The sequence below is a fragment of the Psammomys obesus genome, unplaced genomic scaffold (assembly GCF_907164565.1).
Source record: "Psammomys obesus unplaced genomic scaffold, mPsaObe1.curated_primary_1811, whole genome shotgun sequence".
NCBI lineage: Eukaryota > Metazoa > Chordata > Mammalia > Rodentia > Muridae > Psammomys > Psammomys obesus.
Window position 1 is genome coordinate 10,199,642 of NW_026590062.1, and position 15,337 is coordinate 10,214,978.

Here is a 15,337-nt window from a genome sequence, read left to right on the forward strand (position 1 = left end):
CCGCGCGACTGATGTGCAGGCGCCCGCCGGGTCCTCCCCGGAGCGCGCCGCAGTCAGCACAGGTCCCCGGGCCTTCCGCTGGGATGGCGCCACGCTAATGACGTAAGACGGCGGGTCGGCTGGCCCGCCATGGGAGCTGCGGGGCGCTGGTAGTACGCGTGCGCTGGAGCTTGCTCGTCCTTGCCGCGCCGCCAGAGAAAGCCTGAGGCGACAAGTCGCAGAGGTCGGCTAGGGACCGAAACGGTAACTTGGGACCTACAGAAACCTCGCTGTGTGGGAACTATATTCTTGTTCTGTCAGCTGTGCGGGGATCGGAGATGCAGTTGCCTGCTGCCACCCAAAGAGCATGCCAAGGAGTGGGAGTCCCCTAGACTTTCAGGGGGGCCAAACGAGTTCGTGTCTTACCTGCTGAGAGTTTTAGGACCAACCAGTTTATGAAGCAGGGTTGAAGGTTTTATTAGAGATTATTTAAATGGAAGCTTACACATGAGAGAGTTAGAAGATAATGGGTGTATGAGCTTCCCAAGAGCAAACTTGGAGAAAGCAAGGCGTACCCAAACGTGGGGCTAAGTTGTTAACTATCTTCGCGTTGGCCCTACGGAAATCCTCTGTACCGCTTATAATGGCTCTCTAGTTATAGCTCAAAAAGTTGCTAAGAAGCCCGGCCTGGCACACGCCTTTAGGAAGAGGGTTGCTGAAGCAATTTCCCCGGCCCACTCCTCTCTTCAATAGATAAGAGGTATATGAACACCTCCTGGAGAGGCTTGGATGAAATTATAATTTAATAAAATGAAACCAGGAGCCATGAAGGTTGTACAAGGAGCTTAGTATGTGTTCTTTTCGTTAGATTTGTGAAGCAGCTCAAAGGTACAGACAAGAGGCAGAAAAGAGATGGGAGCCTGACCTCCAGCACTCTGGGCTGTGTTTATTGGTAGGACAGCAGGGGGCAGACTCCTCCAGCAAGTTGGAATAGTCTGCCAGAGGAAAAAGCTGCCTTGGAGCCTTTACAGTGAGTGAGGGTCTGAAGAATGCAGAAATACAGGGAAAGAGTCCTCAGACCACTCTCCATTCCGTTTTATGAAGTTATCTGAAACAGTTTAGATATTAAAATCAAAAGTTCTGAATCTGGGCCAGCAATGGCCATTGTCCACTGTGTACTGAGGCTAGATTGGGACCAATAGCTGAGCAAGTTAGCCTCCTGAGGCTAATGGAGCTCTTCAGATTAGCCTTCAGGCAGGCTAAGGGTGTGCTAAGGGTCAGTTTGGAACTTCTGGCAGGTGTGAAACCAAGGTAAAAAAAAAAACCTTTTAAGCCTGTGAAAATAGCTTAGTCAGGAACCCCACTATAGCCAAGGTTGTACCTGATAATCAGTGACATCACTCACTCAAGATAAGCAGACACACTCCTGGAACCCCATGACAGCCGTTGGACAGTATGTCAGCAGAGACCAAGAGCAATGCTCTGCTCTGCACATCTGGAGACTGGAGAGATGCCACCTTGATCTGCCCTGTGGCTGGAGAGTTCCCCAAGATCCTGACCTTGATCAGAGACTTCTGTTAGAGAGTGGACCTGACCTTCAGATAAGGTGCATTGCGCAGGCCAGCAGCCTCGGGGAGATAGGCATAGAACTGTAGTTAGGGATTTAGAGTGTAGACTGTGTATGATGGCCCTCAGCATAATAAAATATAATTTGTTCTACCAAGTACACATATCTATGTTCTTGCTCACAACAGCGCATGTGATTGGTGGGCGTCCCCAGTCTCCACATTTCCAGAAGTGGAGTCCAAGTGGTACATGGAAAGTTCCTAGAGCTTACTGCCAAGCGAGTCACACAGGCCTGCCCATGGAGAGTTCCCAGAGCCCGGCCAAGTGATTTCACAGCCAATGGGAAACGCCTGGATAGTTGAGCCAGTCTCAAAAAGGGGCTGCACATGCCTCACCAGGTATGTGAGGTGCCTTGGAGTTAGGTCCTCATATGACCGTGTCCAAATGTTTTGGCAGTGTTGGATACATGGTCTGGTTGAATGGAAAGTTGGCCTCTGGTTTGGAATTCAGACTGACAGAGCAAGACAGAAAAGTGAGAGGAGGGTGGAAACAGTGAAAGAAATGGCTGCCTCAGAGACTGGCCCTTACAGGCCAACTTGGGGCATAGGACCGGCGAGCAGAGGAGAGCAAGGGAGGTTTGTGAGGGCTCAGGGTCCTTCCAGGCACTGGCTCCTTTCTGCTGTTTGGGCTGTATTGCAGGGCTCTGGGCAGACAGGCTGGGCTCTGGTGCCCCCATGACTACAGCTCCTGCTTTTACCCTTTTTTTTGGCAGCTACAGGCTAAGGCTGCTTCCCCACTGCACCACACGTTAATAAAAGAGCTACATTTGTGGGAGGGCCCATGTCACTAATGGATCCTGGATTTCATTTCTGAGTTTTGACACTGGATGTTAGATTTCTGGGGCAGCTCAAAGGGGCAGGAAGTGGAAAAGAGACAGAAACAAAGCCTGAACATCAACCGATGGGGATTGTGTTTATTGGCATACATACTGAAAGGCAGAATCTTCCCATTGGAGAGGAATTGGAAAGAGATGGTTGCTACCCTTTGCCCGGGGTGAGGGTCTCAGGCACATGGAAATGTTTGCAACCTTGTCGTTTTCTCTTATAGTCCCTGTCTTCTGGGATTGCCACTCTGGTCCCCAGAACAGAGTCCTTTTGCCACACCAGCTCATCCTCCAAGGCTCCACTAGGACCTTGCCTGAAAAGAGCCAGGACACTGGGGGAGTGGACTGCCTTGTGGAGGAGGCCAGCCCCTACCCACTCCTACCAGATGTCAGCCTAACCTGACTTCATGCTCAGCTCCACAACAGGGAACTGCTTCTCAGCTGCCTCTGCCACAGAGAGTCTCTGCACACCCACCCCAGCCCTCTTGAACACCACCATTAAAATTAGATGCCCTCATCACCACTGATTTGACCTTGTCAATACGACCGTGTCTCCTGGTGCCAGTAGATACTTTCTGTCCCCCAAGCCTTTTTTTTTCTTTTAACATGTAGGGGTCTGCTCAGGGAGGACGCAGTGCTGTGCCCCTCATTATGGTGGCCCCGAATTCTTCTTGGGTGTGTTGTAAACAGAAGCCATTCCTCAGGCCCTCACCCACTGGTACCTCCTGTCCCCTTTGCAGTTTATCTGACATCAATGGGCCCCCCCGGGTGTCTTGCCTACCTCAGTATTCTATTTCAGAATGTTGTCTGAGGATCTTCCTGACTCATTGAGGGAAATCCTCTTCCCAAACATGATCTGAATCCAGGACCAACTGGACTCCACGGGAGGACTGGCTTTCTAAAATTGCAGAGGCCTGGATCTCACCAAGACAGAAAAGGGTGACCTCTGCCTAGCCCTGCAGGAAGAATGCTGCTTGCATCACAGTCAGTAGGGATGGAGCACCTGAGCTAAAGGAGAGGCAGGAATGATGAGCAACTCCATAGCCAGCTGTCTTCCTGGAACTACCCTGACTCAGATCTTCCCTAGCTCCTGCCACAAATAGGAATAGGTCCTTTTGCTATAATAATTTTGTTCCTGCTCTTTGGGCAATGCCTTTCTCCAACTGCATGCAGGCATTCCACCACAAAGTGATGGGGGAGGGGAGAGGTGAGTGTTGATCTTCACAACCAAAGGACTCTGTCATTCCTTAGCCTTCCCTGCCCTGTACTATATCCAGGGTCCACAGGAAATAGCCAGAGAAAACTGTTCCTATTCCATGTGACTAAAAAGGCATGGATGACAGAGCTTAATATCAGAGACACCATCTTAGTCTGCTGACTGAGGTGTGTGTCTCAGTTCTTCAGATAGACATGCATCTCTAGGAAACACAAAACCTATCATCTTCCAAACAGCTCTGCGCCAGGTTGGATCATACTCCCTTGCCCTTACTTGGAAATGTTTCACCTGTAGCCAACCAGGGCCCGAGCAGCTAACCTGAAGCTTGCCCCTGTTCTACCCCCATAATGCTCCCTTCTGTAACTCTCTAGGACTGTATGCTGCATCCAGTGGACTTAATAAAAGCCTGTCAGTGCCTAGTCGGTTACTCTGGGAGTAGTTTTCTTATAAAGTTGTATTTTTTTTTTTTAATCAGTGATGACTTAGAAGCAGATTGAGTCCCACAGTTACCTTGCTCAGAATGGGGTCCACAATTGTCCATTTCATGTATGTACGTGTGTATATAAAGACACACCTTTGGTTTGCCTTAAAACAAACCTCAAGGCATTAGGTCTAAGTGACCTTTGGCACACCTGCCAACTGAGGTCTGGGCCTAATACAGAGTGGACAATGAAAATACATGGCCTAGATGCAATATTCTCAGTTTTCAAGTTCTCACAGACTGGGGCAGCTTCATGGCCAGCGCCATAAGTGGTCTGGAGGTCCTTGTGTAGGGGTTTGCTTTAGCTCAGGACGTCTTTCCTTCTGCCCCAAAAGCTCTATGTATCAAATCCTTCTCCTTGGCTCCCCTCCTATCCCCCAAAATGTCCAGTCCTCTTTCACTCTCTCTGACTTTAACCCCACTAATGAACGCCCACTTTATCCAATCCACTGACTATCCAGTGCACCCCAGCTCCACCTATCTCACCCAGTGTACCCCTAAATCAACTCCCTGACCCAACCGTCTCCCCCTCACCAACTGCCTGAACACTACTCCCCTGACTTCCCTGTCTCAGGCTCCCCCATGTTCCATCCTCCCCCTCCCTGCCCCTCCCCTCCTTTTGCTCAGTCTCACAAACACCCTTCCCAAAATCCCCCAGCCCACACAGTTCCCCTGAGAGGTTATAGGCCCAAGGGTCCAATCAAGGCTCACATCCTGTTCTCCCTTTCAGGCAGGGGCTAAATCCAAACAACGTGGGCACCCCTTTTCGAAAACTCTGTAAAATAGAGAAAAGAAGTCCTATGTCTCACCAGATTTATCACTTAGCTGGAGAAATGCAACATCCTCACCACGACCCTGACTCCCGATGAAAAGGCAAAGTACCCGCCATCAGCTCTAGCCCATGTTGATCACCCCCATGAATAAAATTTAGCCACCAGCCCAGCAGCAGCCACAGTGGTCCCTGCTGCCTGGCCTGCCTATCAACCTGGTGAGCTTGGGAATACTAAGGCTCAGTCAGGATAACCTCTTAATAACCAGACACACAGATCCTCTGGAGTAAGCAGTTTCAGTCCCCATCAGTGACCTCTGCTCAATCTACACCTTCCCTCTCACAACCAAAGAGAGCCTCCAACTTCTGCCCATCCCAGCCGGGCTAGGCATCTCTCCTGCCTTGGGAACAGGCATCTCAGATGTATCCACCAATGGCAACCACTCTCAACAAATGCCAATGGCCAAAAAAAAATCCCCTCGCAAGGGTCCTCTCCAAAACAGACCTCCCTATACATGCCAGTGGCAGAAAAGTGGGGGACATGCCTTCTCCAAGAAGACTACTGCTTCTATATCAACCAATTAGGGATCCTCTGAGACACTCCCCCAAACCCCCACCCCCAAAAATTCTGAAACAAGAGGAACCTGGTCGGCTGTAGGAAAGTGGCTACCCTGGCTGGCCCTTCTCTTCCATACATTATTTCATCTTTACTCACTACAGGACCCGGTCTAACTGACTTTGTTTGTTTTGGTGTTTCCAGACAGGGTTTGTCTGTGCAGCCCTGGGTGTCCTGGGATTCACTCTGTCAACCAGGCTGGCCTCGAACTCTAATTGACTACTTTCAGAGATGACTCCAGGAGCCCATGACTGCCATCAGATGATTCCCTCACAATCAAGTCAACACCGTCCACTTGCTACATAAAGTCAATTTGACCTTTACCCCTTTAATCTTTGAGGACAGCCCTTGAGCCCTCCCCCAACCTCCCAAGAAGAAGTAGCTTTAATTCTTCACCTCTTAATGGGTTTTCATTTGCTCACTTACTAAAGTCACTGCACAGCTGGGCCAGGCTGTCTAGACCATGGGGACTAGAGTAGAAAAAGAAGCTGACAAACGGGGACATAGGCAAGAAGAAAACACTCTGTGGTCGGAGTATCGAACTCTTACATCTGGTAGATGTTTGTCTCTCATTACATGGTCACAGGGGTCTCAAGTGGGAACATCTGGGCTGAGGCCATTACAGGAAGAGAGGTACTGGGATATCAGAGGAAGAAGTGTGGGCAGAGGAGCAGTGAGTGTAAAACTCTGAGGCTGGACAGGTGTGGTGGCATGCACCTTAGCTCCAGCACTTGGAAGGCAGAGGCAGGAGAATCTCTTGAGTTCCAGGGTAGCCAGCGTGGCATAGTGATATGCTGTCTTAAAAAAATAAAACCAAAAAGGCAGGTAGATCTCTGTTAGTTCAAGGCTAACCTGGTCTACAAAGTGAGTCCAGGACAGCCAGTGCTACACAGAGAAACCCTCTCTTGAAGAGAGAGGGAGAGTTACAAAGATGGCTCAGAGGTTAAGAGCACTGGCTGCTTTTCCAGAGGTCCAGGGTTCAATTTCCAGGACCCACATGGCAGCTCACAGCCATCTATTCCTCAAGTTCCAGGGGATCCACCGCCTTTACACAGGTGTACATGCAGGCAAAACACTAATGCACATGAAAAATAAAAAGGAATCATCAAAAAAATGTGAAAGAATATAAGCAGTTGTGTTCAAGGAGCATCAAAGGACAAAGAACAGGGGCAAAATATTAGCTCATCCATTGACTGTTAGCCAGGCCATCCACTATTAGCGTGTCCACTGACTGCCGGTCCCTCCATTGACCATCAAGCGCCACAAAATATTAGCGTTCCTGATGTTTGGTGGCTGGATGCCTCTTAGGAAGGAGGGAACACACTGCTTACTGGCTGGAGGACAAGGAGGGAGGAGGACAATGTCTCTGGCTGTCTTGCTCGGGTCACCAGGGTTCTTTCAGGTCATAGGCTTCTTTTCAGGGAGCAGTTAAGTTCTGCTCTGGGGACTTTCAGCTTGTGATGACATACACAGGCCACAGGATAGGCCGGTTTCCTCTGGGCACGTCCTTAGAGAACTGGCTTCTGCATACATTAGTGGGTCCTGAGGGCCAGCACTCAGTGACTAGAGGAGTTGTAATCAGGCCCTAAAGTGATTTCTCCAGGGCAGTGTTGTGGTTAGAGCAGAGGGAGGAGAGGGAAAGGGTTAGATTGAAGATGCAAGAGCTGCACCACCACAGGATTTTGGGGTCTTATTCTAAGGCACAGGAAGGTTTTTGTTTTTGTTTTTTTAAGATTTATTTATTATGTATATAATGTTCTGTCTGCAGGTACACCTACAAGCCAGAAGAGGGCACCAGATCTCATTATAGATGGTTGTGAGCCACCATGTGGTTGCTGGGAGTTGAACTCAGGACCTCTGGAAGAGCAGCCAGTGCTCTTAACCTCTGAGCCCTCTCTCCAGCCCCCACAGGAAGGTTTTTAACTAGAGAGTAATTAAAATTTATGTGAGCTGTATGTGTGCACGTACATGTGTGTGAATGTTCAGACTCCAGCACATATCTGTGGGTGCCAGGGTATTGGGTAATCTTTTTGTATATCTTGTAAAGATTATCTCTTGTTGTGGCTATAAACATGTCTTTGTTTTAATCTCAGGTGTGGGATGTGGGACTTATTCAGATAGTCCACAGCAGCAAACTATTTGCCTCATGCAAGCTCTGAGAGGAGCTCTTTGCCAACTGTAGATAGTCTAGATCTGAGGACTCTGGAGAGAGAAGAAATGTCAGAGCCAAGAGAATGTTGGGGAGCTCTGAGAAAGAACAAGGCTGTTGCTGCCCACCCTCTGAGGCTTCTGGTTGCTGTTGATGCAGTGAGACAAGAAATTGGAGATCTCCTGAACTGAGGATTGGATTGTCTCCAAGGAACTCAATGACCCTAACTAGCAGGAAGCAGCTAAGAGAACAGTGCCCCCTCTCCCACCAACCCTTTCTTTCTCCTACCTGATGTTGGGGTATTGGAAGGAATTGAGGTGGAGAAGGGAGAAAGAGATTTTTAAAATGTAAATAAGAGTTGTTTTTTTTTAATAAAGTATACCAACACTCTCTGTATCAATTGTTAATTCTGAGTGCTGTCCAGATTTTTGTATTGTTGTTCTTATGGATCATCACCTGTCTAGTATTTTGTAAACACTTTTCCTCTCTCACCTTTTAATTAGCTTAATAAAGAGCTGATAGCCAATAGCTGAAGCAGGAAGGGCAGGACTTCTGGGCAGAGATAGAAGAACTGGGAGAAGAACTAGGAGGCAAAAGGATTTGCCAGCATGACATGGAGAGGAGACATGCCAGGACTGAATGAGAGAAGTAATGAGCCACATAGGTCGTGGTTAGAATAGTTGGGCTGAAGATAGATTGGATAGCAGAGAGTCTGCCACACTATAGTGCCTAAGCTTTTATAAATAATAAGTCTCTGTGTCTTTTTCCTTTGCTGGCTGATCAAAAAGTCCTACTATACCAGCGTTTGACACTGATGTCTTCCACTGTCATTTCTGTTTGTTTCTTTGTTTTCTGTTTTTTGAGACAGGGTTTCTCTGTATAGTCTTGGCTGTTCTGGAACTCACTCTGTAGACCAGGCTGGCCTCAGACTCACAGATCTTTCTGCCTGTTTCCCCAGTGCTGTGATTAAAGGCATGTGCCATCATGCCCAGTTGCACCATCACTCCCCAGTTTATCATTTGATCCAGCTCTTTCGCTGAACCCAGGGCTGTTTTGTCTACACTATCTGGCCAGTGGCCCTGGGTGCCCCTGTCTGTACTGGGCTAGGGTCACACCCACCATACCTTCCCAAACTTTTTACCTGAGTGATGGGAGTCTGAATGCAGGTCCTCATACTTGGAAAGCAGGCACTTTGCCCACCTCGCCATCTCCCCAGACCACACATTTATGTTTTATACTACCTTCTTGCTGTATGTATGGAGAATGGAACACACAAATGTGTTGCTAGGCTGTTGGGAACAAGCCAGGTGAGACACTGCTGTGATAGCTGATATACTACAGGTGACAGTAAAGATGAAAACAGATGGCTTAAGACTGGGGCAGGCTAGGCAATGATGGTGCGGGATTTAATCCTAGTGCTTGGGAGGCAGAGGCAGGCAGACCTCTGAGTTTAAAGCCGGCTCCTCAGAGTTCGTTCCAGGACAGCCAGAGCTACACAGAGACACCCCATCAAAAAAAAAAAAGTTAGCTGGGCATAGTAGACATGGTAGTGCATGCCTTTCCTGAGAGGTAGTATTAGAGGTCTTCATAAGAAATGAGTTAAGATAACTCCCAGGGATTTGGCCTAAGCAACTGGATAGATGATGCTGTGCTGCTCTGTGAATGAGTGCCTACATGATACTCTGCGCCATTGGAGTCGGTGTGGATGCGTCCCAATGGAAGATGAACAGAGAGATGTGCAGGTTCTTGGCTGCCCTGGACTTGCTTTGTAAACCAGGCTGGCCTCGAACCCACAGAGATGCACCTGCCTCTTCCTCCGCAAGTGCTGGGATTACACACCCAGCTGAATCCCATTTCTCTTATCAGAAAGATGAGCCTAGCTTTTGCTTAAATCAGGTATTCTTATAACTTACCTCCTTGTGCTCACCCAAGTCCTAATTGCATGTTGATTTGCTGTGTGTTCATCACTGGCCTTACCCCGGTGAATTATAAGTAATTTCCACTGGTCTAGTCAGGTTTGTCTCTAACCCCCAGCCAACAGCAGGTGTTAGCCAAAATTTGTGAAAGGACAAGATGGTAGAGACAGAGCCATGAGGGACAAAAGCATTCTTCCTGTGACGTTTCCATCATTGTTTGCCAGGGAGGTGGCTGTGGTGGGCGGGGAGGCTTTTCTCTTGACATTCCTGACTTACTCCTGATTCTTGCACCCCAAATGATGGCTGGGGTCTGAGATTTTTCTGGGATTTGGAACCGGAAAGACACGACTTCTGCCTTCCCTCCCTCTGAAAGAAGCCAGCTCCCCTTGACAGAAATACCACATGATCATCTCATTAGATACAGAAAAGGCCTTTGACAAAATCCAACACCCCTTCATGATAAAAGTCCTAGAAAGTTTAGGGATACAAGGGACATACCTTCACATAATAAAGGCAGTTTCCAGCAAGCCCATAACCAACATTAACTTAAATGAAGAAAAACTCAAAGCAATTCCACTAAAATCACTCTCTCCATTTCTTTTCAACATAGTACTTGAAGTCCTAGCTAGAGCAATCAGACAACTAAAAGCAATCAAGGGGATACAAATTGGAAAGAAAGAAGTCAAAGTATTGTTACTTACAGATGGTATGATAGTGTAATTAAGTGGCCCTTAAAACTCCACCAGGAAACACCTACAGCTGATAAATCCTGTCAGTAAAGTAGCTGGATATAAAATAAACAGGAATCACTGCCTTGCCTTATTTGGCCAAGGCACACAGACTCAGATTGTTGGGGGAGCAGAGTTTTCCCCCAATCCAGATTGGAGGAGCAGAATCTCTCCGTCTCCTCCCTGTTCACAGAAAGGGGCAATCTGAGCATCCTCAAAGCTGCCCCTCGGCCTCGGCGTTAATGACATGTCTGTCCACCTCAATGAGACCATTCCAGGCGAGTGGCCTCGAACCACTCAGGGGACTCAAACCCCTCCTACAGATGCTCGCGAGCCAGACCATAAGCAAAGTTTCAGGAGAGACAGAAACCCAACACTGTCACTGTTAGTATAACAGAACAAACATGTAACAGACAAGAGACACAGGACAAAGACAACCGCAGTACCTACTTCTGAGCTCAGATGAGTCCTCCAATAGCCAGTGTCCAGAGTTCTCTTCAGTAACCCCCCCCCAATCCCGGACGAGCCCCCATAATGTTAGGCCCAGCATGAGCCTAATTTTAAGAAGGTATGAAGAGAACCCAGGAAACTAATCATCAATGCAAAATCATAAGAGGTTTGTTTTTACCATTGCACAATGGGGTCACCCTTGCTGGTCAGCAAGGAGTGGCACCAGGAGACAAAGTCCTTAGGTTTTTAAAAGACAAATCTCGGGAAATTCCAGGGGTTGCAATATTGGTGAGTCGGGATTGGATGAGGTATTTAACTTTTAAAATAATTGGTTGGTTCTGGGCACCCTTAGGTCCGGTCCGCGCTGTAGTAAATATCTGATCTTCAAGTCAGTTTAGAATTTCCTGCCATATGAGATATAGCCACAGTTAAAGGTGGGAGAATGATTAACTCATCCTGTGTCTGTTCTGAGGAGTGGGGGTTACAGGCTTTGGATCAAAGGTCAGGAGCTCTTCAGGAGAAGGATTGGGGCCATTTGGCCCAGTTTCCAAAACAAAGCTCATCTCACAGGCGCCAGCCGGTGATTTTCTCTCCATTTAGTAGAGATCTCTGCTTGTTCTCTTCTTTATCTCTGTCCTCACAGATGGCTAATGTCAGGAACTTTTACATTCCTCAGCTCTCTGGAGAAGCACTAAGAGGCTTTAATTAACATGGGCCTAAAACTTGAAAATATAAGTTGTAAGGCAATTAAAAGAAACATAGGTTACAAAACTAGTCTGATTCTTTCATCCAACACTTTCGGCTGTCTCAGGCACGAGGCATATTCATGGTATGCATACATACATACATGCAAGCAAGGTGTCAATATATATAAAAGGACTCAAGCAGGCCAGGAACCTAGAAGCAGGAGCTGATGCAAGGGTGTGCTGCTTACTGGCTTGCTCCCCACAGCTTGCTCTGAGAGACCAAAAATCAAAAATTAATTTTTTGGGTGCTGGAGCCCGCTGGCAGAGTCAAACGGTTCTTAACTCGGGAGTGAGGATTGAAATTAATAAACCAACACACACAACACATGGGACCTTTCTGAGAGGCTCTAGTAGAAAGCAGACACCTTGCTTTATTTCAGACTCATTTTAAGTCGGAGCAAAAGCACCTCAGCACAATGAATGAATTCACAGGGAAGTCAAGCAAAAGGTGTGACTTTGACAAGACATCCCACCTGCTGTCTCAAACAACAGGAGAAAGAGTTGGCAGTTTATTACTGATTTCCAGTGAAGGCCAGGATGGAAGCAGTCTTTCCGCTGAGATCTGAATAACAAAGCAGCCTGGCAGACCAGCGGCTCCCAACATTTGGGTTATTGGATTAAAGTTTAAAGCACAAGCCTGAACAAAGGCCAGACCTGTCAACACATGTCCGGCCACCTGTGTGTGGGGGGTGGAGAATCAGCCCTACTGAGTCCTTTCCTGTCTACTAAAGATATAGTTGCTAGGAAACTGGCCCAGATCACCCCTCTCCCCTAGCAACAGCTACCTTCCCACAGCCAATAATTTTAAAATGCAATGTCCCTTTTGTGTTTCAACCAATAGACACTTGCCAGGGTGGAATTCCCCTGCTTTGTTTGGGCTCACTGGGAGGGACTGGGACCTCCTTCCCCTGAGTTCTGGGCTCTACTCTCAATGGCTTCGTCCGTGAGGGTGTGTGCCCGAGCTTGAGCTTGTAATAAAAAGACCCGGCATTGGAATTGACTCCTTGGTGGTCTTTGGGGTCCATGAGACTTGAGCGTAACAGCTCAGCCTGCTTTCTTTTGGAACCCAGGACCACTAGCACATGGCTGTCCTCACTCACAATGGCCTGGGCCCTCCCCATTGATCACTAATTAAGAAAATGTCCTACAACCTCACCTTATGGAGACATTTTTCTTAGTTGAGGTCCCCCTACATTCTCAGATAACTCTGACCTGGTCACATTAATATAAATTAGCACACATCTCCTCAAAGAAACCTCCTTAGAGTACAGTTCGAAAGGGCGGAGAACACTGAAGAATCTAGAGGTCAGAGGGCACCCACAGGAGCCTGTTTTTTGCATGTGGGTTCCAGAGACTGAACTCAAATCATCAGCCTTGGCTGCAGGCGTCTTTTCCTTCTGAGCCACCTCACTGGCTCAGAAGGAAAAAAAAAACATGTGGAGGTTTTTGCTCCCCCACCCCCAGCCACTCCTCCAACAGCTTCACAAAACTCCCAAAGAGCACAAAAATAAAATAAAAGAGAGCTCTCTGCAGTTTGGAGTGGAGGAAAGATGTGACAGCACTAAGGGAAATTACACGGAACGTGCTGGCACATCCCTTTAGTGTCATGCTTTATTTACAAGACCCCAAAAGACCACCACCAGGAGTCAAGTCCATTGCAAAACACATGAGGACCTTTTTATTACAAGCTACAGCTTGGACTCACATGCCCTCACTGCCAAATCGGTGAGAGCTGAGAGCCTCGTGCTCAGGTTAGTTGGGTGATTTAAAGGGTTGGGTCGCTCCCAGCATGCCCAAAGCAGGGGCAAACATCTATGGGTCAAAACACAAAAGGGGATGCTGCAGTTTGAACTGATTGGCTATCGGAAGGCCCCCAAACCATTAATGGTCTCAATTCTCTTGTTTGGCTGCCCTAGGGGAGAGGGGCTAGTTTCCTAGCAACCGTATCTCTAGCGGGCAGGAAAAGAATGCAGTAAAGCTAGTTCTTCCCCTCAGGGTGTTGAGGCTAGTTCTTCCTCGAAGGTGGCTGGACAGGTCTCCACCTGGCTGGCCTTCTTTCAGGCTTGTGCTTTAAACTTTAAAGCAGTACCCAATGAGCTTTAATTCTTTGGTCTCTCATTAGAGCCCCGGACTCTGGGAAACAAGAGGCAGGTAGATCTCCGTGTGTTCAAGGCCAGCCTGGTCTACAACACAGTCCAGGACAAACAGAGACAAACAGAGTCCAGGTTACACAGAGAAACCCTGTCTCAAAAAACCAAAAAGAAAAACAAACAAACAAACAAACAAAAACACCAAATGTAGTCTGCCGATTACAGAGGGCCAAATACTGTGTGACTCCACTTACAGGGTGAACAGCCCGGCCTAAGGGGGGTGGGAAACCACCCATCTGAACTACAGAGGGAGGGAGGGTCGATGGGAGGGAGGGAGGGGAGCTCATCCAGACTCACACACAGGGAGACTCCACAAGGCAGGGAGAGGGCCATGCAGTCATGTTTGTGTGTCAGAGAGAGAGACTTTGAGACTAGATTCTAGCATGGCTCATAGTTATGAGAGGACCCTGTCTCCTGCTTTCTGGGGAGCTGGGGGGGGGGGGGTGGCTAACTCCCTAACATCCCTCTGGCAGGCACAGCTGGTTTGCCCTATCCCCCAGGCCCTTCATTCTGCTTCCACAGCCCCAAGCCCACATTCATTCCAGGGCTTCTCTGCACATGAGTAGGCCCTCCTGCTGTCGGTTACTGGAGCCAATCTGTCAGTGCTCTGACTGATGTCACGACTGTGGCATGCACCCAAGAGGGGAGTGGAGAGATGGTGTTCTAGGGACAGTCGGGAAAGGTGAAGTGTGGCCCCAGAGACTGCTGGGTTGTTCTGTGGCCGCAACCCTATCCCTTTCTTCTATGCCTGCTCCATCCGCATGAGGGCTTCCCTCAAGCCTCTGGTTTTTGTTTGTCAGGTGAGCGTGTTCTTCCAGGTCACACCCTCTGCCTCACCTCGTGCTAAACCCACAAACAGCGGCTTTGCACCCAGTACTCCTGTGACCAGCTCACATCCAGGTACCCAGGGAGATCAGGCTCCTGTTTTCACCCCAGACGGCTGCTTCCAGCCCAGGATTACGGTGTCTTGGGTGTAGAAGCCCATGCCCCAGGCAGCTCATCACACCTGCCTGTCTTTGTTGTTCTGCGGATTAACTGCTTCTCTTGCACTGACTGAGCCGGATTCACACGCCTGGGGCCAAGAATTACATATTCCCCCTCCACCCCCTCCCTCCGCCAAGCACTAGTACTGTTTATAGGAGAACACATGGGCATCGGTCCTCTTCAGTCTGTGGCCGTTCCCATGGAGAAAGTTCTAGTCTTTGGAGATCCCGAACTCTTATCTTAGCTAGTGGGGACGCTCCTCCTTGTCACGTGGGGGTGGACCACGTGACTCTGGTCTAAACTTGGTCCCATCTCTGTAGCACCAGCTCAATGGGGGCTGGGGGAGGGGGCTCAGCCTGATGGGAGTCGGGCTCTTCTAAGGCTCCAGACACACCAGAAGCCAGAATGGGCACAGCTGGAAATGAAGCTGAGATAGAGGTGGAGCCAAGAGATGGAAGCCAAAGGAAGCAGCCCCCAGCCATCCCAGGACTCAGACCGCGGGGCCCCTTCCCCCTTCCCATGAATGCGGTTTGGCTTGACACTACAATAATCCTCCTGTAGCATTCCCAAGACACAGTTGACAAATATTATGTGCAGCATGACAGTCTGTTAGGCATCTACATCCGAAAACAAAAGGCTGCTCGTGGCAACCTTTGAGTGAGATGCGGAAGGTAGGACCCACTCCCGCAGGTTTCAGGGGCTCA

The 15,337-nt window shown here is 48.7% G+C and overlaps 1 long non-coding RNA gene and 1 other non-coding gene across 2 annotated transcripts; one reads left to right on the forward strand and one right to left on the reverse strand.

Annotated features, from left to right (window-relative positions):
* Nucleotides 1-124: 124 nt before the first annotated feature.
* On the forward strand, nt 125-8,046 carry LOC129676063 (uncharacterized). The gene is made up of 3 exons (XR_008720016.1): nt 125-243; nt 1,734-1,943; nt 2,653-8,046. It is a non-coding gene; the product is annotated as an uncharacterized LOC129676063 (long non-coding RNA).
* On the reverse strand, nt 3,033-3,155 carry LOC129676191 (small nucleolar RNA SNORA11). Its single transcript, XR_008720048.1, has one exon. It is a non-coding gene; the product is annotated as a small nucleolar RNA SNORA11 (small nucleolar RNA).
* Nucleotides 8,047-15,337: the final 7,291 nt, after the last annotated feature.